The 16434-nt window shown below is 35.7% G+C and overlaps 1 pseudogene; it reads right to left on the bottom strand.

Moving 5' to 3' along the window:
- LOC121474073 overlaps positions 1-12764 on the bottom strand; it is a 32248-nt pseudogene extending 19484 nt beyond the window's left edge.
- Positions 12765-16434: the final 3670 nt, after the last annotated feature.

The following is a 16434-nucleotide window of genomic DNA, read 5'->3' as shown; positions in this document are numbered from 1 at the left end:
GTCTGTTGGCCATCTGTATGTCTTCTTTGGAAAAATGTCTATTCAGGTCCTCTGCCCATTTTCTAATCAGATTTTTTTGTTGTTGAGTTGTATGTATTATATATTTTGGATATTAACTCCTTATTGGATATATCATTTCCCAGTCAGTACATTGTCTTTTTGTTTTGTCAATGTTTTCCTTTGCTACACAAAAGCTTTTTATTTTGAGTTAGTCCCAATAGTTTCCCTTGCTTTAGGAGGGGATGTCTTTTGTTGCTTTTGTTTCCCTTGCCTTAGGAGATATATTTAGAAAAGTGTTGTGGCTGACATCAGAGATTGCTGTCTCTGATGAATAAAAACATTTTTTTTTGTAAGTCATATATCTGATAAGGCACTTGTGTCTAATGTATCATCTATCTGTATTATAATTCAATAGGATTTGCTAGGATTTTTGTGGATTCAAGTCTCATGTTTAGGTTTTAAATTTATTTTTGTATATGGTGTTAGAAAGTACTTCATTACATTCTTGTACATGTAGCTGTCCAGTTTTCACAGTACCATTTATTAAACAACCATATTTTCCCCCATTGTATATTATTGCCTTCTTTGTCATAGATTAACTCACCATATATTTATAGGTTTATTTCTGGGGTCTCTACCCTGATGCATTGATAGTGATTGCATTGAATCTATGGATGGCTTTAGGTCATGTGGATATTTTGACAACATTAATTTGTAAGCACGGAATATCTTTCCATTTGTTTGTGTCATCTTCAATTTCTTTTATCAGTGTTTTCTAGGTTTCAGAGTACAGGTCTTTTGCCTCTTTGGTTAAGTTTATTCCTAGATATTTTATTCTTTTTGGTGTAATTGTAAATGATGGTTTTAAAAATTTCTCTTTAAAAAAAATTTCTCTTTCTGTGACTTCAGTGTTCCTGCATGTTTTCATATTATGTCACATGTACAGCAAAATAAAATTCCACAAATACCACACTAAAGGAAGAGAATAAAAAGAGTAATATACTGGCTTTTAAATACTCCACAGTGATACAATGTCCCTTCCTCTCACATTTCATTGGGACATGAAAGTTATATGGTTATACCTAAATTCAAAAGGGTACCCATATGTAAACATTCAGGAAGAAGAAAATAAAAAAATGTCGATGATCATTAGAATGTCTACTTCAATTGGCAAAAAAAGATTTCAGTTATAACCATGTAATAAAAGGAAAATTCATCAAGGAAATGAAAGATTTTGGGAAGTTTGTTAATCATGAAATGCAAGTTCCAGGGTGCACAGTAGATGGGATTGAAGAAAAGTAGTGAAAAATGGTTATGGAAGATAAGTGCCTCTCAGAATTAGGATGATGTATGGTAAATATAAATGGCTGGGGGGGGGGTTGCTTATATTAATGCACTGGATTAGAAATACAGTAATTATAAGCAAGGAAGGATCAGCTGGTTATGTTAGTCAAAGAGCAAATGTTCTGGCTTCAAGGGATGTGCACTGATACTGGTGTCAGGAGCTTTAAGGGATGGACAGATCCATTGCAAATGTTGTAATGCATAGGGATGAGGTGGGAATTTTCAATATGGTTCACAGGAGTGATGCAACTGGTAGCTCAGCAGTGGTTTGTTCTCATGATTTCCTCCATGTTTTTATTACTATTCTGCTATTTTTTAATTTGTTTCTTTATATATCTAGCATATATATATATATATGTCATATCAATGTTCATGTATTTTAACTTATTTTCAAATCAGTCTTTCACTTTCATCATTTTTATTCTTTATTTTCTATCATTCTCTAATTTAATCTTTTTCTTTTTTTTTATTTTTATTTTATTTTATTTTTTTAATCTTTTTCTTTATTGAGTTTCCTTGTATCACTTGGTCCTGCTTTCTAGAAGAACTTATTTTCTCCCCTTCTCAATGACCCTGGGGAAATTTCTTGATTCATGAAGAGTGAAGTATTTTTGCAAGTCTCACTCAGAGGGCATAAACAGACATATGATCATAAATAACTCTAAAGAGATAGGTTGGCTAAACACTAGAGAATTAGAATCTGGGATTTAACTGTCTTTAATCAATGTAGTCTCAATTGTAAGCTTTTGGCTTGAAAATACATTCATGAGAAGTTTACACTTAAAGAAAAGTAACATAAGAAAAAGAACAGTTATGTGGGTCATATGATCATGATATTGTCATCAAAGTCCTTGAGAACCAATACTACCCTACAATTCCAAAGATAATTGTATGTGGCCTACCCACACTTAATTTGGTACCTCAGGATTTCTAAGTGATTTTCAGCTGTGACAACGTGCCATTTTTAGACTGTCAAATTGTTAAATGTTAAAATATAGAGTATATGAAAATCAAATGGCTTCTAACTGCACACATTTTCAATACGCTTTGATAGAAAATAATTTCATTGTTTTAAAATCCATTAGAATAATGGATGCAAATGACTTGTGACACTAATTTTTTTTTCTGTATCTACTTTAGTTCATCACTCTGTAACCCATATCAGTCACCCTAATGGTTCGATACATTACAAAGACCGGCTGTTTGGGGAGAACACTATGGTTAGCAGGAAACAGTGAAGCTGAAAGGTTGCAAGGCAGATTTGTGAACTACCTAATGGAAGTACAGAAGTGTTTCCTACCCAAGAGAACTGAAGTCTGTGAATTCAGAAAGTCTCCTAAATTACAGGAGAAAAAAATGGTGGAAATCAATTGAAGGGACAGAAGTAGTTCAGTTGTTTTTTACGTTTGAAACCAACTCAAGATAGCTGCCCAACGGAAACAATTAGAATTGATATTTGATGTCTTGCCCTCTGATACCACATCAGGTTGGTGGGAGGCTCTTGGGAAGGGTTAGAAGTGTAATACATAAACTTTCACCTAAGTATCTCGAAGCATTTAGGGGCTAAGATACTTGAAATTTAGTTCTATCTCTGCTACTGACCGGTTAGGGAACCATTTGGATCTTCACATAGTTTATATAATTCACCAGGAAAATGTGTGATAATAGCTACAGGTTTTCCACCAACACTGAGCTCTACTTCCTGTGAAATGCACACAGAGCTGGCCTTTCAGTTGGTCAGGGTGATTTGAAAACCTTTCTGGTCATTTTCCTTTTCTTTTTCTTTTTCTTCTTGGTTATGTTTTCTTTCTTTACCCTTTTATTCTCTCTCTTTTTCTTATACAAATATTTGTAGAGAAAGTACCCTGTGGTAGGCATTGTGCTAGCCTATAAATACTGCATTTATTTCTGAAGAAAAACATAAACACTGAGCACTTATAACACAAGTCCCTTTAGTTAAAAGGACTTGATAAGGTGGATGGCAGCCCCATTTCTCTTTTTCTTTTTTTTTCCTTGTATGTGTGCGAGACTGCACACTCCACCAACACACAGAAACAGAATTAAAGGCAGAGCTATGCTGTTCCTACCATGCAATCCTGTGTGATTTATGGGAGTATATTATAATGAGAGATTCTTGCTCGGTCTGCAAGGTAAGGGAATTTATGTTGGACTGGCTTCATATTTGGTACTGAAAAAACCAAGAAAGTATATCATTAATCATCCTGTCTTCATTTGAATAGTCATTAAAGATGTGATCTGAGGTGCCTGCCACAATTCCTACATGCATACGTCCCCGGTGACTATACTTAAACACAATTACTCCGTGGCTTATATCTATCTGCACACCAGGGTGCTCTGACAGCTGCTGCAGCACCCTGCCCACATAGGTGGTGCTTCATTATTATTTTTGATGCCATGGGGGTTTTGCTATGGTGTGTATCACATTTGTCCTGGTAAGCTTGTTTATTACTTATAATCTCGTGCTTCCACTTTAGGTTCGTTATGACTTGGAGGAGTTCTAGAAGTTTCTTGTGTTATTTATGGTTGATCGGATCGCCTACACAGGAAACATTGTTTTAGATTTAGTTTGGGATATATTGATTCTACCTGATTTTCTTCTTAACAAGGGCCTTTAGTTTAAATTTTTTTCTTACTATCATATCACTGGGAAGTGTTTTGCCCCCAAAGCAGAATTTAGGGACGGTGTTTTGCATTGTGTTTTAATGAAAATGTTAGCTTCTATGGACAACTCCCTTAATATGTTATGGTATTAAATATCTAATTCACAGTTCGTAACACTGTATTCAACTCTGTAAAATTGTGCATGATTAATTGTACATCATGGGCTCACTTTTGCGTACCTGGCCAAGTTCCTAGGTGAGTGGCTTCATGGTTCTGGGTATCATCCTTTGCCTACTGACTTGGAAAACAGAGATGAAAAACAGGAGTTTTATTTCGGGCTCCAGTTGTCTGTCAGGGCCTGTCCCTCTCCAGTGTTCTCTGGTCCTGCTTGAAGATCACTTAGGACACACAGGTTTGGACTAATGAGTGGTGCTTACTGATTTCTCATGGCATGGACATGAGCCAGGCAGGAGGGCTGGCTTTGGTACAAGGCAATCCATAGCTTTGAGAACTTGCCAACAAACCGTTCGTAAATAGTAATGATCCTGATGATGATATCATTTCTTGAATATTATTTCTGTATGCTTTACATGTATCAATTTATTCAACACACTCATTGCCATGCGTGCACAAACCTTATGACAATTGTAGTACCTTCACCTCCATCTTTGCAGGTGAGGAAATTGAGGCACTCAGAGTTGAAACAACTTGTCCGTAGTCACAACTTAGTGAGTGGCTGCACAGGGTTTGAACAGAGGCACTCAGGGAAAGCAAGAGCTGGATACAACATTCTTCGGAGGCGCCCAAATATCCCTTCTCGGCTCCTTGTCTGCTGCCTGCTGTTGTCCTGCTGGTTGGTTGTGAACTGATATTTTATTTGCCTGTTTCTTTTGTCATGTGTTATCACGCTCCTTCCTTCTTGTGTTGTGTCCTATTTCTGGGTCTGGCCTCAGAATCAGGACCCCCACTCACTCATTTAACACCAATTAGAAGAGATTCTCTTTTTAAAGTCAGATTTCTTTATATTATTATATAATTTGCAGAGCCCTCTGTGGCAGTGGTGCTGATTGCGTGCACGCACCTACTCTTCTGCCACAAGCACTGCACACATTTAAAAAAATATATTTATTCATTTGAGAGAGAGAAATAGAGTAGGAGAGGGTCAGAAGGAGAGAGAGAGAGAAAATCTCAAGCAGACTCACTGCTGAGCACAGAGCCCCATGCGGGGCTTGATCATGACCCTGAGACCATGACCTGAGCCAAAATCAAGAGTCAGTTGCTCAACTGACTGAGCCACACAGGCGCCTACTCCCCCACTTTTTAAAAATGTATTTTATAGAAAGAGGATTTATTTATTTTACAGAAAGAGAGAGAGAGAGAGAGAGCCTGCATGACATTCTTAACACCTGCTCTGCCACCCACTTTCCAGCCTCCTTTGGAAGTCAAGAACTGGGTTCTGAGACCTTCGGTCAGGTGAGCACTGTCCAGGGCTTAGCCATGTGCATGTGTGTATATGTATGCATGTATGTATACATGTGTGTGTATATGTGTAGTGTGTGTATGTATTTGAGCATGTATGTGAGATCATATGTGCAAACTTAAGGGCCAGTGCCTATGTAGGAGGGTTTCTTTTCCTCTTTCCAATACTCCTTTGGAAGCCTTGGGATCTCTATTCCGGTCTTCTTCCACACTCATATAAGTTAGTAAAAATCTAAAATGTAGGGAGATAATAGCTTAGTGTACTCCCTGAAAGCCTATATGCCAAGCCCTGTGCTGCTCTTCCTCTGAGTACTTTCCTTATGTGTAGCCTAGAAGACAAATCTGTCACCTGGGGGTTAAATAGACTTAAATTTCAGACACTCCTTTCACTTATTTTTATTTTTGTTCTTTTAAAAGATTTTATTTAATTATTCATGAGAGACACAGAAAGAGGCAGAGACATAAACAGAGGCAGAAGTGGCCTCCTTGTGGGAGCCGATGCAGAACTTGATCCCAGGACCCCAGGATCATGACTTGAGCTGAAAGCAGATGCTCAACCACTGAGTCACCCTGGTGCCCCTACTCCTTTTATTTTTTAACTTATTTTTTCCTTTAAAATTTTCTAGTTTTGTATCTGTTATATAATACTCTATGTTAGTAAGATGAGTGTATAATTTATAAATATAAACAAACATTCCTTTTTGGGTCTGTGTACTTAGATATTTTAATTCTTGAAATATGTGTTAAAATCTTTAAAAAATTTTCATTTGCTTACAATCTAAATTAAATTGAGTAAATTTGACATGTAATATTGTGTCAGTAGAATGTGTGTGCACATTGTGTACAATATGTTACTTTGATAAACTTATATATTGAAATATGATTGCCAGTGTAGCAATATTTATCACATTACATAATTATAGTCTAATATTATTGTCTATATTCATTATATTGTGCAATAGATCTCTATGGATTATTTACTACTCACTAAAAATTTACACCTTTAAACACCATCAATCTTATTCCTCCTTACCACTGCTAAATCTCTGGGAACCACCATTTTACTCTGTTTTTCACAGGACTTAGCTTTTTCTGAGTCCAAATATGAGTGATATCATGTGGTTCTTGTCTTTCTTTAGCTTATCTTACTTAGCATTATGGATTCAAGGTCCATCCATGTGGTCACAAATGGGGAGATATTCTCCTTTTTCATGGCTGAATAATATTTTATAGTGAATATGTACCACATCTAATTAAAAAAAATCTATTTACCCTGGGTGGGCTTTTGGGTTGTTTCCATATCTTGGTTATTGTAAATAGTGATGAGGTAGACATAGAAATCATAGAAATGCATGGATTTTGTCAAGATCCTGTTTTCATTTCCTTTGGGTATCTCAGAAGTAGAATTGTTGGATTATATGGTAGATCTAATTTTCATTTTTTTGAGAAAATTTCACAATGTTTTCCATAGTGGTTGGACCAATTTACATTCCCACCAATAGTGTACCAAGGGACCCTTTTCACTACATCTGCACTAACATCTATTATCTCTAGATAATAACCATTCTAATAGGTGTGGTTTTGATTTGCATTTTTCTGATGACTAGTGATGCTGAGTATCATTTCATGTTTTCAAGATCTTTTCAATCTTTTCAATTGGCCATTAGATTCCTTTTGGGGAAATGTCTATTTAGTTATTCTGTCAATTTTTAAATTAGATTTTTTTGTTACTAAGTCGACTGAATTCTTTATATATTTTGGATATTAACCCCTTATTTGATATATAGTTTAAAAAATTTCTTCTTTTCTATAGATTCTCTTTCATTTCATTAATTTTTTCCTTTGCTGTGGAGAAGTTTTGAATTTGATGTAGTCACAATTGTTGATTTTTTCTTTTGTGGTTCATGGTTTGGTGTCATGCCCTCCCAAATTATTGCCAAGACCAGTATTGAGAAGCTTTTTCCCTATGCTTTCTTTTAGGGGCTTTTTGGTATCAGGTGTTATGTTTGAGTCTTTGATCCATTTTGAGTTATTTTTTGTGAGTGGTGTAAGAAAGGGAGCCAATTTCATTATTCTGCATGCGTTTCTCCAGTTTTCCCAGTGCCATTTGTTTAAGAAACTATCTTTTCCCCATTAGGTATTTTTGGCTTCTCTGCCCAATAATAGTTGACCATATATGCTAGGATTTAATTCTGGCCTCTCTATTATTTTTTTTTTAAGATTTTATTTATTTATTCATGAGAAACACACACACACACACACACACACACACACACATACACACACACAGAGACAGAGATAGAGGCAGAAGGAGAAGCAGGCTCCATGCAGGGAGTCTGATGTGAGACTCAATCCCAGGACTCCAGGATCATCTGAAGGCAGATGCTCAACTGCTGAGCCACCCAGGCATCCCCTCTCTATTCTGTTTCATTGGTTGATGTGTCTATTTTTGTGTTTGTACCATATTGTTTTTATTATTGTGGCTTTATAGTACATTTTGATAGGATTGCATTGAATCTATAGATGGCTTTGGGTAGCATGGATATTTTAACAATATTTATTGTTGTGATCCATGAACACAGGATGTTTTTCCATTTGTTTGTGTCTTCAAAAATTTTTTTTGCAAAGTTTTGTAGTTTTTATTGCACAGATCTTTCATTTTCTTGGTTAAATTTATTCCTAAGTATATTTTATTGTTTTTGAAACTATTATGAATGGGAGAATGGGATGGTTTTTTCCCCCGGATCCTTTATCATTAGCATAAAGGAATGTAGTTCATTTCTGTATGTTGATTTTTGTATTCTTCCATTTTACTGAAATTATTGATTGATTCAAAAGTTGTTTGATTCTTTATATATATATATATATGTATTATAAATACACAGGACTTCTATATGTAGAATTATATCATCAACAAATGATGACAATTTTACTTCTTCCTTTCTGATTTGGATGCCATTTATTTTCATTTTGCCTAATTGTTCCAGCATGCACTTCCAGTACTATAGTGAATAGGAATAGTGAGTAGTGAGGGTGGCCATCCTTGTCTTGTTCCTAATCTTAGAGGAAACATTTTCAATTTTTCTCCCTTGAGTATAATGTTAACAGTGGGTTTATTGTATATGGCCTTTATTAAGTTGATATATGTTCCTTCTATACCCAATCTGTTAAGGGTTTTTAATCATGAACGGATGTTGTATTTTGTCAAATGCTTTTCCTGCATATATTCAGATGGTCATATGATCTTTGTTTTTCATTTTATTGATGAGATGTATTATATATATTGATTTGCATATGTTGAATTATCCTTTCATCCCAGGGATAAATCTCTCTAGGTCAAGGTGTATGAATCTTTTAATGTATCGTTGAGTCAGTTTGTTGAGATTTTTTGCATCTATGTTCAATAGGTATGTTGGTGTATAATTTTTGTTTTTGTTTTTCCTTGTAGTATCAGTGTAATGTATTGTCTTTCATTTGCAATGGTATTTGAGTCTTCTTATTTGAGTTTTCTTTTTTATTAGTCTAAAGTTCTGTCAAACTTGTTTATTGTTCAAAGAACAATTTAGTTTTGATAATCCTTTCTATTGTGTGTCTTGTCTCTATTTCATTTATTTCCACTCTGATCCTTATTATTTCCTTTCTTCTGCTAACTATATGCTTAATTTTTCTCTTTTCTAGTTCCTTGAGGTATAAAGTTAGGTTTTTATATTTGAGATCTTTCTAATTTTTAAATATATGCTTTTATTTTTTGTGAACTTTCCTTTAAGAATTGCTTTTTCTCTATGCCACAGTATTTGATATGTTGTTTCCATTTTTCTTTGTTTTAGGATAATCTTTTATTTTCCTTTTTTTTTTCAAAGAATTTTACCCAGTAGTTGCTTAGAAGTGTGTTGTTTAGTTTTAGTATTTGTATTTAGTATTTGTAAATCTTCTCACTTTCTTCCTGTTGTTAATTTCTACTTTCATATCATCTTGGTCAAAGAAGATAGTTGGTATGATTTCAGTCTTCTTAAATTTGCTGTTTTGTTTTGTTTTTGCCTATCTAATGATCTATCCTGGAGACCGTTCCATATAGAATTGAGAACATTCTGCTGCTGTTTGATGGAATGTCTGCATATCTCCATTAAGTCTATTTGTTCCAAAGTGTGGTTCAGTTCTGCTGTTTCTTTCTGATTTTCTGCCTGGACAATCTATCCATTGCTGATAGTGGGATATTGAAGTTCCTTATAATTATTGTATTGTTATCTATGTCTCCCCTAAGATCTCTTACTAATTGCTTAATATATTTTGGTGCTTGAGTGTTTGGAGTGTACATATTTATCATTGCTGTATATTCTTGATGTAGTGACCCCTTTATCACTATATAATGATCTTCTTTGTGTCTTATTACCCTTTCTGGCTTGGAGTCTGTTTTGTCTGATTTTTCTGCTGATAGTAAATTATTTTCAGTTGACTATAAAGTTTTCATCCTTTTATTTTCCCCTTATATATATATATTTTTTCCTTTTTTATATTTTTGATGGTGCAAATTCTCTCTATGCCATGATTATATTAGCAAATTGGAATAAGTAAAGTTATTTTTAATGCTCTTTTTCTTTAATCTTTATGTTATAGTTGAGTTTAGTATACTATTCTAAAAACAGTTACAGTATTCTATTTATCACATTAATCAGAATTTTGTGTACTTTTGTTTTTTAGTTTCTACATGAAGAATTCCTTTCAACATTTCTTATGAGGCAGGTCTACTAGTGGTGAACTCATTCAGCTTCTGTTTCTCTGAGAAAGCCTTTATTTACCCCTTACATCTGAAGATTAATTTTGCTCAATAGAGTATTTTTGACTGGCAGTTTTTATCTTTAAATATTTTGAATATGTCATTCTACTCTCTCCTGTCCTGTAGGGTTTCTAGTGAGAAATATGCCAATAGCATAGCATGTTATAGGTTACTTTTTTTTTTTTAAGGTTTTATTTATTTATTCATGAGAAACACATAGAGAGAGGCAGAGACATAGGCAGAGGGAGAAGCAGGCTCCCTGCGGGTAGCCTGATGCGGGACACTATCCCAAGATCCCAGGATCACGACCTGAGCCGAAGGCAGATGCTCAACCACCGAGCCACCCAGGTGCCCCATGTAGGTTCCTTTCTCCTTTTTTAATTCTCTGGTCACTTTCAAATTTTTTTCTTATTGTTAGCTTGACAATTTTAACATAATGTGTCTTAGAGAAGGTCTTTTTATGTTGAAATAATAAGATGTTCTATTAATTTTGTGAACTTGTATATATAGTTCTTTCTTCAGGTTTGGGAAGTTCTCACCTATTCTTTTTTAAATAACTCTCTCCCCTTCTCCCTTACTTCTCTTTCTGGAATCCCCATTATTTTTATATTGACTTTTTAAATGAAGTCAGATAGTTCTTATAGGGTTTCTTTACTTCTTAAAAATCTTGGTTCCCCTCTCCCATCTGAATTATTTCTATATTTCTACCTTCAAGCCTACTAATTCTCTCTTCCATATTATCTTCTCTATTTCCAATGCATCTAGTGCATTATTCATTTCATTATTAAGGTCTTCAGCTCCAGTATTTGTTTGGTTCTTTTTTAGAATTTAAATCTGATAAAGTACTCCTCCTGTTCATTTATTTTATACCTGCAAGCATTTGTATTGCCTTTCCGAGTTTCTCTGTGCTCACTAAATTTCTTCATAACAGCTATTTTCAAGTCTTTATCAGTTAGATTATAATCCATATCTTTGGGTTCAGTTACTGGAAAATTACCACTTTATTTTTGTGATACCATATTCTGTGCTTTTGTGTGGAGTTGATGAAAAATGCCTCTGACACTGAATTTGAAGTAACAAACACCTTTACTATTTAGGCAAGATTTTTCTGTTCTTTGATTCCAGAATCAATTTACCAGGTTGGTGATTAGAAGCCTTACTTTTGTTTCCAGAAGGTGGCACTACAGCACAAGTTTTTTTGTTTCTTTCACAGTGTGACCCACTGGTAAGATTGGAAGCCACACGTTACAACAAAACAAACACACACACACACATCACAAAGGGGCAAAGGGGTGATGGCACCCTTTGGAAGGGAGGTGTGCAAGGAGGCATGTACTTAGCACTTGGGGCTCTGGGTGTGCCCCCTGCCTGCTATGGATATCCTGAAGTGGGAGAGGGCCCAGAGATCTAGGGGCAGCCCTCTTGCCTCCAGAAGGAGATACTTGTCTCTAGTAGGAGATCTTTCTTTTTCAGTTGTCTTTGCTTATTTTCCTTTCCTTTCCCTCCCTCCATCACTGTGGCCTCTCCTTAGAGACAGTAAATGGTCTTTCCAGCTGTAGCGTGTATGGTAGGGCAGGTCCTTATTCACTGCCTTCACTTTCTACCTTCTTTGCCAGAAAGGTCATGCTTACTTGCTGCTAGATGGGCTGCAGCCTCTTTTGCCATCACCACCTCTGCCACCACCTCCCTTGCTCTGCTGTTTCTCAGTAGTCCTATCCACCCACTTTCAGTGCATAGATGAATGGATCTTTGGGGCGTCCTGGTATGCTGTGCAGAAGTACTTTTCTTTTTTCAGTTCTGAATGTTGGTAGTTGCATATCAAAAGGAGAGAGAAAAAGAGGAAGGGCTCCTGCTGCTTTGATTCTGATGTCACCCCCTCTGATATTCAAAATATGATATTATCACCATCATTGTTATTGTCATAAAAGGTGCAACTTATGTAGCTGTTATCTTACATGCATGACACCATTTAATTTCCAAAGTAACCCTGTGACATAGGGATTATACTTATTTTACAGATGAGGAAATTGAGACCTGGAGAGATCCTAAGAATCTTCCAAAGGCACACAGCTAATGAATAGTGGATCGATGATTGACCCAGGTTTGTCAGGCACCAAAGCCCATGCTTTAAAATCTTATATGAAGCTGCCTCCCGATAGGATTATTATAATAATGTACACAAATTGGCTAACTTTCATTTAAATTTTGGTTGCACAAATTTTAGGAAGCTTTTTTTCTTGTATTATTTATCAATTTAAGAGATGTGATGATTAGTTCTTCCATTCTACCCAATAGTAACTTGATAGAACTTACAGGATGAAGGCAGTCAACATATATTGACACATTATCAAGTAATTATATCTGCTCTCCTTATTTGGAACAATAAAACATTTGTGCTTTGTTAATAAACAAAAACTTCTTATTGGGAAGAAATTTTTAAACTTATGTCTCCGTTATGACAGAATGTCACTGTACCTGGATAACACATGGTCATTGCAACCATAACCTCATAACAATCCCCCTTTCCAAGTTCTCTTTTGCCCATAGTCTCAATATGAGCTTTGTCTTCTCTGGGTGCTTTCCCTATCACCTTTTAATCTTTGCCTCCTATTCACCTACTCTAGTTTCTCTCCACTAACCCAAATTTGCTGCTTAATTATTCTGTCAACTAATTTCCAAACTACTCATGTCTGAAATGAAACCTATTTACAACTCAGAAGTTCTCTAATAATACAAAGTTATTGGAACAATAATAAAGAAAAGGATAAATCTCAATGTAATCTGATTGATATTTGTTAGTATCATATGTAAAGTAGCATACGCTAAGTACTACCTGAAAAAGGATAAATAAATGAGCAGGGTGCTGAGGTCAGGTGAGGAAGTGTTGACTTCAGTTATGATTGAGCTTTATAAGAAGCTATAAATCATGAAGGTCACCAGTTGTTCCTAGAAGTGGGGAGTGTGGTTTGGATTATTTGACTAATGATAACAAGGGATTCTCTTCTATGTTGGTAGGATTCAGAAAATTAGAACTGTAAGTGTACAGAGTGATCTCCAAAGGTGAAATTGTAAAGGATTATGAAGTGGGTTGACTGAGAAAGAGAGATGATGTAATCACCACAGCAAAAAATAGGGGAAATAGAGATGGAGAACTAGTGGTCCAGCATTCCCATCATACCATCTGGTACAGGTGCTGTGTTCCATAACAGGAATCTCTTGATATAAAAGAAATGGATTTAGGAGAAGTAGTCTTATCAGACAACTTAATCTGATAAACCAAATGGAGGTATATGGAGAAACTCTGATTTTATATTCCCCTAGTGATGTTTTCATTATTAATTATTTTTCTAGATATCTCTATGAGTCATACAAATAAATGCCTTCAGAAGTAATTAACCTGGAATAAAATGACTAATCAATTATAAGTCTATAAGTTGGGAGTTTGGAGTGGAATACTGCTCTACCCATTCTCCCTAGAACACTTATATTAAGGTATGATCTCTATTTCGATAAAGGTGGCTGACAATTATTGTTGCCTGTGACATTGACATGCTTCACCCATAGTTTTCAGCTAAAGAATATTTGCCGATCTAAGGAATTTATGCTACAGTGTGGTTTCAACATAAGTATTCTGTTTTTGAAATTTTCTACTCTAATTCTATCCTAGTATATTGTCCCCCATTAGAGAGCATGAAAAATGTACCACTTTAATATTGCATCTTCGTCTTGGTATTGAAATTATAAAGTCAATAGACTATTAGTTTAACAACCCTTTGTTCCAAGTATCTTAGAAAATATTGATGTGTAATTTGTAAGAGCTTTCTAAGGCTAACTGCAGGCTCCCCAGAAAAGTTTGAGAAGTTGCTACAAAAGAAGAAATGTTTCCCTTCATTGATTAACAAATACCAATTCCATTATGAATATACATGCACATTGACCTTTTAGTTTGTTTTCCATAGTACAAATTCAGTAGAGCCCCCATACTGTTGCACATGCTGCGAAGGTATTTTGGGGGCACTGAAACACAAATGGGGACATCCAATCTACCCACTTCATTTCAGAGCCCCTGTATGAGCTTTATTTCTGACTCCTCTGTGGTACTGGAACAGAGCTCGTGCTAATCAGTAGGCCTGGGGTTTAAAGATTTCTTCATACTGGAGCTCTGTAAGCCTAAATGAAGAGCAGATTAGAGTCTTAGGCAAATAAAATGAATACTGAGTGGCTTATAAAGTCTTCCCCCTTTGACTTGAAAAACAAATATGCTTGCATTGTTAGACTGTGTGTACATTGACATAGGCTTGCATAATACAGCTGGTAAGCTAAGAAAACAAAAATAAAAATGAAACCCCAATTTATTTTTTCCATAGAAAAGACTAATTTTCATTTGTGTGATTTTGAAGGATTGTCTAGTATGGTGCTGCTGATCAAAATATAAATTGGGAGATTGAATAACATAGCACTTCCATTTAGAAAGATATTTTCAGATTCCTTGTACTAAAGTTTACTCTGTATGAAGAGTTGCAGCATAATTATTGCTTCCATGTACTGACTTGCCAGAGTTAGGCACTGTGCTATTGTCTTTATATTTTGTATATATTATCTGTAATTCTCACAAGGAAGATCTTATTTTCCTGGTTTTAATAGAGGAAACAGAAGTTCCCTATAGAAGTTAAGTACAAATTCCAGGCTCAGATTCTGATTTCCTACATACTCTTGGTATAATCTTCCTTTCCTTTTTTAAAGATTTTATTTATTTATTCATGAGAGACACACAAAGAGAGAGAGAGAGGCACAGACACAGGCAGAGGGAGAAAGCAGGCTCCATGCAGGGAACCTGACATGGGATTCGATCCTGGGTCTCCAGGATCACACCCTAGGCAGAAAGCACTGCTAAACCGCTGAGCCACTTGGGCTGCCCCTCTCAGTATAATCTTGAGGAGGTTTCTTAACTTCTTTGGGCCATAATTTCTTCATCTCTAAAATATAGACAAAAGTATTATCTATTTGTAGATTCATTCTATAGATGAAATGAGTTAATTACATGAATAGACAGACATATGTAAAGCCCTTAATACAGTGCTTGACATATAAGCATTATACAATGCTTGTTATTATTATTATTATTAACAAAACTATAATAGACCATGTTATCTATTTCCTGAACATCTAAAAAATTTTCATTTTTTAACAATTGCTCTGCTTTAGGTATTTGAGATAGCAGAGAATAAAATGAAACTATAAATTCTTGTTCTCCAGAAGCATCTATCCTAATAGAGATGGACAGAAATAATACCATGCTTGTGTGGTGATAGAAGGGAAGCACCAGAAAAAGAAGCCTTCATAATGCAAGAGAGATAAGAAACCAGCCAGACCAATATTCTCAAGCAGGCAAGATCTGATGATATTCAATGCAAAATAGAGGAGTTAAGCTTGGATAGGGACATGGGCAGTTAGCTCATAGTGATGAGAGAGAAATAAGAGAGAGATGGGTGGGTAGAGTAGTAAAACTTGTGAAATTCATCTGATTATTTCCTTTTTCTTAGAGGAAAATAAGAAAAAGGTCAAGGAAGAAAAGTGACCAGAGAGTCTTGGGTTTCCTGTGATGAAGACATAAACAGTAATTGGGGTGCCTCTGCGGCTCAGTGGTTGATTTTATGCCTTTGGCTCGGGTCATGATCCCGGGGTCCTGGGATTGAGTACTGCTGCATCAGGCTTCCTACAGGGAGCCTGCTTCTCCCTCTGCCTATGTCTCCATCTCTCTCTCTCTCTGTCTGTCTTTCATGAATAAATAAATAAACTTAAAAAAAAAACATAAACAGCGATAAAAGATATTTTGAAATTAGTCCTTATGGTCCCAAGGCTAGATTGGACCATGAGTGTTGGGGCAGGACAAAAAAAATGGCAATCTTACCTGGAGATGTAAAGTTTTGGTATTTTTACCTGACACTGGGAAGTGAGGGTGTGAAGGACCAAGAGTGTTAGGCTTACTGTTAGCACTTGGGGGATCCCTCTGCACCCTGCATATAAAAAGCTGGGGGAGGCCAGAGGGTGATCTTACTTTGAACATGCAGGCCTGTCTGTGTGAGCCTTCCTCTTGGCCTCTGTTGGTGGAGGGATCTCTCAGCCCATTGTTCCATAGTTCCTCAATCGTTGGTTTTAAAGGCAAAAGCTTTAGATCTGAATAAAACATAAAGGGATTTAAGTAGTGAAGTAAT

Source organism: Vulpes lagopus, chromosome 12 (assembly GCF_018345385.1).
Source record: "Vulpes lagopus strain Blue_001 chromosome 12, ASM1834538v1, whole genome shotgun sequence".
NCBI lineage: Eukaryota > Metazoa > Chordata > Mammalia > Carnivora > Canidae > Vulpes > Vulpes lagopus.
Note: the sequence above shows the minus strand (reverse complement) of the source record. Positions and strands in the feature narration are given on the sequence as shown.